Source organism: Rattus norvegicus, chromosome 3 (assembly GCF_021556685.1).
Source record: "Rattus norvegicus strain SHRSP/BbbUtx chromosome 3, alternate assembly SHRSP_T2T, whole genome shotgun sequence".
NCBI lineage: Eukaryota > Metazoa > Chordata > Mammalia > Rodentia > Muridae > Rattus > Rattus norvegicus.
Genome location: NC_141536.1, coordinates 37,200,842 through 37,209,457, shown reverse-complemented (window position 1 = coordinate 37,209,457; position 8,616 = coordinate 37,200,842). Strand labels below are relative to the sequence as shown.

Here is an 8,616-nt window from a genome sequence, read left to right as displayed (position 1 = left end):
TTTATTACATTTAAATAATTCATTTAACCCTGTCCATCTGTTACCTCCTCCAACTCTCCCTGATTTCCTGATCCTGTCCCCTTCACAACTTCATGTTTTTTTCTTTGTTTTTATTAATAACTCCCTGAGTTCAATTAATGTGTTTGATAAGCATATGGGTATGGGGCATGATCAGCTTAACAGGGGCTACATCCCCAAAGGAGAGTGATTCCCTCAGCAGCCAGCATCAGCCAATAGGTCCTCTGCCAAGGATGAAGCCCTAGGGGTTCTGCCCCAATTCATGCTAAAGTTTTGACTGAATTGATCTTGTACACATCTTATTCAGGTAACCACAGCTGCTGTAAGCTGATGAGTCCAATACCCATGTCAGGTCCAGAAGTCAACATTCCACAGCTCTGTTTCCTTTTCTACCTCTTCTCCCATGGTTTTTCCTGAGCCTTGGATGGGGAGACATTTATATAAACAATTCAAATTCATCCACAGCTGAGGCCAGTTATGAGTCTCTGCATACTGGTTAACTACTAAACACTTCACAAATAAGTTTCTCTGATCAAAGTAGAGCAACACTAGCCTATGAGTATATGAGTAACCTATGAGTGCAGTTTAGCAGCATGAACATTTGATCTAACAACGGTAGTAGATTTGCCCATACTGTCTTTTAGCTCCCCAATTATCCATGTTTAACCAGGTTTATCATTATAAAAAGGTGAACAACTTCCCAAATTTATCATGTCACTATTGTAGGCCCATCTTCCCAGGAAGGTTAGTATTCCAGCATTCAAGGTCTCTGACTGGATGAGATCATTGGCATTTTCTGTCCCCCAGCAGCATGCACAGCACCTCCTGGCACTATGTAAGCTAGCATCATAGAGTCTCCTGCTACACTGATGTTGATTTCTCTACATCCAAAGTGGACATCATTTTTAATGTCTCATGAAAAGCCCTAAGTATTGATTGTACATTTGTATACCTCTTTCTACTTCATCCTAAACCACCATTGCCCAGATATTAAGCCTTTCTTTGGAGAAGCAAGAGTTGAAGCTTGATCTCTGGACTCTACATTTGGCCACATCATGAATAAACTATTTCTCTTCTGTAAAATTCAGCATTTCAATGATTGATATTCAATACAAGATGGACTCATTTTTAGCAGCAGTTCTACGTTAAGACAATCAAGATAAAAACTGTAACTCTGGAGTGAATTTAAAAGCTGTCAGTTCTCTTGGTTTTTTGAATATTATGTCATAAGAATCCTTCCAAAACTGAATCTCTGCCTCATGGAGCTAAACACAAAAACATCTGAAAGCAGATCAAGGAAATTGTAGACTACAAAAGCCAATGACTCACAACAGCAAGGACGAGTTAGCCATCAGCAACAATCTATGCGAGATTCTGAATATATGTGGGTCATTTCTTCCCTTCAAAACCATGTCTTTCTTGTGGCTTTCTATAGCTGGAAATGCAGAGAAGTAAAACCTAGTTTGCCAAGTGCAGTGGACACATTTCTAGGCCACCACAAGCACTGTTCTTAATTTTTTATTAAAGTAGCTTGCAGTTATAGCTTCAGGCAAATATATGTTTGTTGAAAGCTAAGCATCAGAAATTCAATGCATGATAAATATTAAATGAGTAGCTTCAGGAGGAATGGAGAGAAACGTAGACAGTGGTTGGGTAGAATTGATGTATGGCTAGATTTCAAGTAGGTGAGTGGTTTTGGAGAAGATGTGCTCATGTGAGAGAAAATGGCAAAGTCCCAGACACAGGAATAGCCAACAATTCCAAGAGAGTAGCAGATCCATCCAATCAGACCACAGGTTATTAAATGAGGACTATGTGAATGAGTCTAGAAAGGAAGGCTGGAGCCAGACCACAGTCTTTGATGTCCAAACCTTCCCATCTGGCTCTATTGTTCAGGCCAATGATTCACTCCCATTAGTTCTAAAGTTATGTTTAGTTTAAGTCTTTATTCTCCCCAGTTCACTTTCAAAGATAATTCTTCATTCTTGAGTTAGCTTCGTGTGTTGATGATACTGAAATGTATGATAAAGAAAAGGAAACTGATTGGGATTTGGCCAAAGGCAAATGTACTATGAGCCACAAAACGGATTTCAGGAAAATGAGCAAGCAAAAGACCATGATGATCTTTCAAAAATTCTTTCCCAGTATTCCTCAGAAACAAATCTAGAGGTCAGATTTTATTTGGGATTATTTATTCTTATATCTCTACTTTCCTTTATATATTTTGCCTGAGAATTCACTGCTGTTCTCTCTATGAGGGCAAGGGTTAAACATTTCCTATCCTTATTCCCATATCCATTGTATGAAGAGGATGGCATGGAGAAGGCTGAAGCAGGAGTTAATAGGAAGTTTGATGACTTGAAAGTAATTTTTTTTAGCTTAGTGTTCTCTCCCAAGGAGCTTCCGGTGGTAAGGTAGCCATTTCCTTCTGTAGAGTCCACCATTCTTCCATCCTCCTCCCTAGGCAGAAACATCCAGGAAAGATAAAGACTCACTAGTCAACAGGGGCTGCAGTCAGAGCCTAATCAGCTTTATTTTGGACAAAAGCCCATGCTCACCCCCACAGACTTGTGCTCTGTTAACTTCAACTTTAAAACCACAGCAAGGAGCTCTGCTGAGCTCTCTTTTTTTTTTAATGGGAAGAGCCACAGGATGAAGTCTAGGAAAACTATTTTCTCATCCTTGCTCTGCAGCTCAACAGCTGAGACAGCCGTGTCCAACCTGAGACATAACTTTTGTGAGGTTTATAAAATGATGAGGTTACATTAGATATCCCCTAGAATTTCTTCCATCTTAATTTTTAAAATTTTAAGACATGATAATAATTTCAGAACATCTGAATTTGTATTCATCAAAATGAAAGCAAAATGTAAAACGCCTACTGGAATTAGCTGCTGGAGGAACCACTTATGCTGCAGTTAAGAAGTCAAATTAGCAAGGAAAAAAATGAGCATTTCTTATTATATAGAAACTAGCTAAGATATACATACTATCAGGCTATCAGGCCTTTTTTTTCTGTATTCCCAGGATAATTAGTTTCAAAAGTTTTTCACTATGTACCCAATGTCACAAAATGACTTGCAATGATATAAAAAGAAAAAATCTTTAGAAATAATACAACTGTCTACTAACAAGCCATTGATTAGATGAAAATCAGTAAATCCATGCATTGCTATAGCATAAAGCTATTTAAAATGAGGTTGTCAAGAACCATTGAAGGAGAGTGGAATGTTCTCCATATTGGCATATGAGGAAGTGATTTAGTTAATATTTCTTGAAGAGCTCATAATAATTTCAACACAATTGTGTAATACATGATCACATTTCCCAAACGCTAACCTGCCTCCTGTTAATAATAATGCCGGGCTGTTTTAACAGCTCATGGACAGTATATGTGAGGCTCTTTCTATAGAGATCTTTCGTGCAAGTTCCTCAAGATCAGGAAGATCTATGACCAGCAAAAAAAAAGTCCCTTATTTCTTCCATAAATCTACTGCAGTCAAGAATGTGGAGGTAGACCTGAGTATCAATCTAATTGGAGGCTTCTGTAGGCTTCCCCTCTCCCCAAATCAGTAAGTGGCAAATGCAGAACTCTACCAGGAATGGGGTCAACATTTGGAATGTAAATAAATAAAATAATATTTAAAAACTTAAAAATATTAACCCTTCAAAGCAGTAGCCTGGTTTATCCACAGTCTACTCCTCTCTCTTGAAAGCAAGTTTGTCATTACTCTAAGAGTAAAGAGAAAACTCTTTAAGAAGCCAACAATTTTCTAAATTTTAAACTTATTGTACCAGTTAACTTTTGCCGGTTTCACACAAACTGGAGTCACCTGGGAAGAGGGAACCTCAATTGAGGAATTAGCCCCACTGGATTGGCTTGTGGGTCACCTCCTTGCTACTTATTGACCTGGGAAGGCCCAGCCCACTGTGGTGATGACACCATAAGGCAGGTGGCCCTGGGTCATATAAAAAGGCAAGCTGAACAAAATATAACAAGCAAGTCCTATAAGCAGAATTCCCCCATAGCCTCTGTTTCAGGTCCTGCCTCAAGCCAGGTCCCTGCCTTGAGTTCCTGCCCCAGCTTCTCTTCATGATGGACTATGAGCTGTTAGATGAAATAAACTCTTTCCTTTTCAAGCTGCTTATTGTCCTGCTTGTAGCAATAGAAAGCAAGCTAGAACAATAGGTAATGTCTTTGTTCTAGAGGGTTTGCATAAAATTTGATTCTCTGGCCTTATAAACATTGCCACATTTCTTTACACAGAATTTCTTCCCATTTTGTGTGGATATAAACTTAATTTCCCTCAAGAATATGTATATCCTCCTAAATAGTGAGAATATCCAAGTGCAAACAGGTAATTGACTAGTGCAAAGGTAACCAAGAGAGACATTGAAGAGGAAATGAACTCTTGCTAAGAAAAACAGATATCACTAAAAAACAACATCATAAGGAAAATGAATTCTCATATGGACCATGAAGAGCTGAACATCTCTCATTGCCAATGAATAAACTTCCAGTTTAGCACTAATCTATGAAGATGTCTCTATAGAAACATAGAATTTAATCTGCCCTTTAGGAAATATGCTCTCACTCTACTAAAGTCATATGCAATTGCTTAAAGCCTTTCCATTTTCTATAAGGAAAACTTTTTAGAAACTAAAAGTCTACAGTAGCACAGTCAAGCCACCTTAGAAATTCACATAGTAGAAATTGCTTTGTACAGTGTGCAATAAAGATAATAACAAATTCAAGAGATGATGGAAATCAGTGCGGTTTTAATATACCATTCTGCAGAAAGGGACACCTACATAGAGAAAAATTATTGTTTATAACTCATATGAATTATAAGTATACCTCATATTGAAAATGGACCATATCAATTTTCTTCTTAAAATATTTACAGGCCTGGGTATCAAATTTATATACAGATTTTAATGTTTCCCCTTTCATGTAATTTCATGAGTCAGATAGTATAGACAGCAAAAGCAATATATACTATGGGTAACAAAATAGACAAACTGATAGGCAATCTAATGAAAAATAAGACAGAAGAATCAATAAAATTCAAAATGAAAGAAACTACATTACAGTTGATGTCAGAAAAATTAAAAGGTATTATAAAAGTCTATTACAATCATATAACTCTAATACAGAATTGTGAAGAAATAAAAAAATCTTCACAGACCATAACCAGTAAAGACAGCAAGCAAGTAATCAAAAACTTACAAAGAAAAACCCAGGCCCAACAACATCCTCACTAGATAATTTTATAAAATATTCCATTGCTGAATAGTTCTGGGAGAACTGGATCAATCTAGTTCTCCCCATCTTCTTGCTGAATTTTAATATATAACTATAGAATGTGCTAGTGATTCACTTTGTCTAAGGAAGGTAGGAACTTTCTGAAACCGTCTGGGAGATTTTCTTTTCCAACCCTCAGGATGTCACATCCTGGGATCAATAGGAATGGCAGATACAAGCCAGACTCTCTCTCTCTCTCTCTCTCTCCCTCCCTCCCTCCCTCCCTCCCTCCCTCTCTCCCTCCCTCCCTCCGTCTCAATGTATCCTTTAAAGCTTTTCCAAGTCTGTCAAGTCTAGGGAAGGTCTCTTGTCCCTCGGTTGTGCTACATATGGAGGAATTCTTGTGAAGACTCACTCCACCCCAGAGAACTGCAAAAGACTCACAGTGCATCCAAGACTTTTTCTGTCCCCGGTTACCTACTTGCTAATAATAAGCTCATTTTTGCACAGCTTCATGTATGATTATGCTCTGGCTCTGCAGACTAAGAAAAGTTGATCATTAGTACACGATGGGTATAGCATCGTGGATGCAGTGGGATCATATTTCTCGTAGTTGACATAATGAAGATAATTGTTATTCTCTGTGAGGTCTCGCATGGTATTCAAAATAAATGAACTTGCTTTGAATTAATAATAGAGAGTAAAGGGCTCACAGGGAAGACCTTGAGTAACTACTTTTCTTGTCACAGTAACTAGATTTCTGACAAAGTGATTTAAAGGAAGTGGGTTTATCTTAGCCCATGGTTTGATGGGATACAGCCCATCATAGTAGAAAAGAGACATGACTGGGAGACGCCAGCACTGTAGAAACATATTGCTAGGATGCCTCACCTATTATATCACAGAAGACCATGAAACAAAGATCTAACAAGAGTGAGGCTGGCCAGGTGGTGGTGGCATATACCTTTAATCCCAACACATAGGAGGCAGAGAGTCGAATCTCTAAGTTGGAGGCCAGCCTGGTCTACAGAGTGAGTTCCAGAACATCCAGGGGTACACAGAGGAACAAAACAAAACAAAACAAGTGAGGCTTAATTATAAATCTAAGACCCTTAACCAGTGAGCATCCTACATCCTTCATGAACCTTTCTTGTAAGACCCACAACTTCCCAAACAGTGCAGCCAGCTGGAGACCAAATGTTTAAACACATGATCCTATGAGAGATATTTCACATGCAAACAATAACAGTGTGATACAAGGAAGAGAAAATGTGATTATGCTCCTAAAACTGGGAGGCTGGGAGACTGATAGGTAAGGCTAGAATAAAGCTGACTTTCCAATTCAGCTTAGAAGGTGCATTAGAAGAGCTTGAAGACCCAAATAAGGGAGAACTTCTACTTTTTACTTGTAAAATTTTGATCTCTTCAAATATTTTACAAAGAAAAGCTATTGGCTTTTATCATTTAAAAAATGTAAAAAGCCAAAAAAAAGAAAAGAAAATGAAAGAACAAAAGAAGAAAAATGATTATGGAGTAACAACAAAGCATTATGAATCTCTCAAGTCCTTCAAACACTGCACCAGCCTGACTAAATCATAGGGAGTGAAGCTTGAGAGAAAATTGCTTAAAGAAATGGAAATTCTTGAATAATTAAACTTATAAAATAGTATGAGGCCAAACAGCATTGGATTGTGTGTGTTAGGGTGAGAAGTCTGTCCCTCAAGGAACCATGGTACATGCAAAGTCAAACTAAGCCGAGTCTGCAACCTTCCTTGACAGCGTAATACAACATCAAGAGATGCTGTGTGAGATAAAATGGCAAGAAGACACTTGCCTAACAGGACAGCATATCTGAATCTACAGGGCAGCTCCACAGTCTCAGATCATATACAACACAGTCCTATTACAGTCTACGTTCTGTCTTGCAGCCTTGTTCAAAATGTATCAGAAAAGATAAACAGAGCATTTCTCTCTGTGCACCCAAACAGGGAAAGGAGAACCACAGCAAGTGGACAAGAATAAAGAAAATCAGTACCAAGAGATCCAGGGGTTTTGGGTTTGTCACATGCACCAGTGTGGAGAAAGTGGATGCTACCATGAATGCAAGACCACACAAGGTGGATGGAAGAGTTGTGGAACCTAAGAGAGCTATGTCAAGAGAAGATTCTCAGAGACCAGATGCCCACTTAACTGTGAAGAAGATCTTTGTTGGCAGTATTAAAGAAGACACTGAAGAACATCACCTACGAGATTATTTTGAGCAGTATGGGAAAATTGAACTGATTGAAATTATGGCTGATAGAGGCAGTGAAAAAAAGAGGGGCTTTGCTTTTGTCACCTTTGATGACCATGACTCTGTGGATAAGATTGTTACTCAGAAATACCATACTGTGAATGGCCACCCACCACAAGTGTGAAGTAAAAAAGCCTCTGTCGAAGCAAGAGATGGCTAGTGCTTCATTCAGCCAGAGAGGTCGAAATGGTTCCAGAAATTTTGGTGGTGGTCATGGAGGTGGTTTTGGTGGCAATGACAATTTTAGTCGAGAAGGGAACTTCAGTGGCATGGTGGCTTTGGTGGCAGCCATGGTGATAGTGGATATGGTAGCAGTGGGGGTGGCTATGATGGATTTGGCAATGATGGTGGTTATGGAGGAGGTGGCCCTGGTTACCCTGGAGGAAGCAGAGGCTATGGAAGTGGTGGACAGGATTGTGGAAACCAGGGCAGTGGCTATGGTGGGAGTGGCAGCTATGACAGCTATAACAATGGAGGAGGTGGGAGCAGTTTTGGCAGTGGTAGTAGAAGAAATTTTGGAGGTGGTGGAAGCTACAGTGATTTTGGCAATTACAACAACTAATCTTCAAATTTTGGACCAATGAAAGGAGGAAACTTTGGAGCCAGGAGCTCTGGCCCTAATGATGGTGGAGGCCAGTACTTTGCTAAACCATGAAACCAAGGTGGCTATGGAGGTTCCAGCAGCAGCAGTAGCTATGGCAGTGGCAGGAGGTTCTAATTACAGCCAGGAAACAAATTTTAGCAGGAGAAGAGAGACAGAGAAGTGACAGGAAAGCTACAGGTTATAATAGATTTATGAACTCAGCCAAGGACAGTGGCAGGGCCTAGCTGCTACAAAGAAGGCATGTTTTAGACAATACTCATGTGTGTGGGCAAAAACCCCAGGACTATATCTGTGACTAATTGTATAACAGGTTATTTGAGTTTCTGTTCTGTGGAAAGTGTAAAGCATTCCAACGAAGGGTTTTACTGTAGACCTTTTTCAACCATGCTGTTGATTGCTAAATGTAAAAGTCTGATCATGACGCTGTATAAATGTGTCACCTTTTTTTTTAATGTG

The 8,616-nt window shown here is 39.1% G+C and overlaps 1 pseudogene; it reads left to right on the top strand.

Annotated features, from left to right (window-relative positions):
* The first annotated feature begins 2,334 nt into the window (after positions 1-2,334).
* Positions 2,335-8,290, top strand: Hnrnpa1-ps7 (heterogeneous nuclear ribonucleoprotein A1, pseudogene 7; annotated as a pseudogene).
* Positions 8,291-8,616: the final 326 nt, after the last annotated feature.